We start from the raw sequence: 856 nt of genomic DNA, 5'->3' as shown, positions 1-856 counted from the left end.
CACAAGAAGTCATCTAATGAGGAGGAGATCCTCAGCAGGGACCCTGGGTAAATGATGGGCCCTCACAGTTCCCAACTAAAATGAGGAGGGGGTGAGAAGGTTAATTGCTCCTTTCAAGAATCAAAACCTTGGCATTATTGTTCTTACTCCAGGGACAGCGAAGCCCCAACAGAGATGGGGGAGGAGAGTGAAGCCCAGTCATAGGAGAAGAAAGAGTGACCCCAGCCCGCCTCAGGCCTCCTGCAAAAATCCATAGCATAAACAACAAGGGCCATCAGAAAGAAAAGCAGGACTGAAGCCAGCGGTCCACGCATCCACAGAGGCAGCGGGCAGAGGAAGCACAGGGCCGTCATTCCCTCCCTTGTTTCCCAGTCTTACTAGTCACCCAGACCTGAAAACATATCCTCAGGGGTGGAGATTTTACAATTAAATACTGTTGTTCTCTTGTTCTGGGTGCCCTCTCCCTTGGTTCATCAAGCAGCAGTCATATAATACCACACACTTGACCTCCTGCCCACAGGGCACCTCCCACCTCCTGGCCCCTCTCATGGGATCACTGGGCCTGCCTGCACTGTGGGGCCAAGCCCCGTCTCTTTCCCAAGCCCTCAAGCCCACGCATGAATGTTCATCCAGACTTGGTGGGGGGCTTTTCACCCTTACAAGATGGCAAAAGATTCACTTGGTTTTTTAAAAATTTGTTTTCCTTTTTAAAAATCCCTACCCTTGGATAGCAGGGAGATGCTGGAGGGGTAGGGTCAGGAAGAGTATGTGAGAGCAGTCATTTCCCAAGACTGCCCTCTGCGGGACTGTATTTCAGAAAACACACCGATGGGGCGACCTCTCCATTCACATGTAC

The 856-nt window shown here is 51.2% G+C and overlaps 1 long non-coding RNA gene across 1 annotated transcript; it reads left to right on the top strand.

The window, feature by feature from the left end:
* LOC113222685 lies at positions 1-448 on the top strand. Its single transcript, XR_003308503.1, has 2 exons — positions 1-47; positions 153-448. It is a non-coding gene; the product is annotated as an uncharacterized LOC113222685 (long non-coding RNA).
* The last annotated feature ends 408 nt before the right edge of the window (positions 449-856 follow it).

Source organism: Piliocolobus tephrosceles, unplaced genomic scaffold (assembly GCF_002776525.5).
Source record: "Piliocolobus tephrosceles isolate RC106 unplaced genomic scaffold, ASM277652v3 unscaffolded_33491, whole genome shotgun sequence".
NCBI lineage: Eukaryota > Metazoa > Chordata > Mammalia > Primates > Cercopithecidae > Piliocolobus > Piliocolobus tephrosceles.
This window is presented reverse-complemented; position numbering and strand designations above follow the sequence as displayed.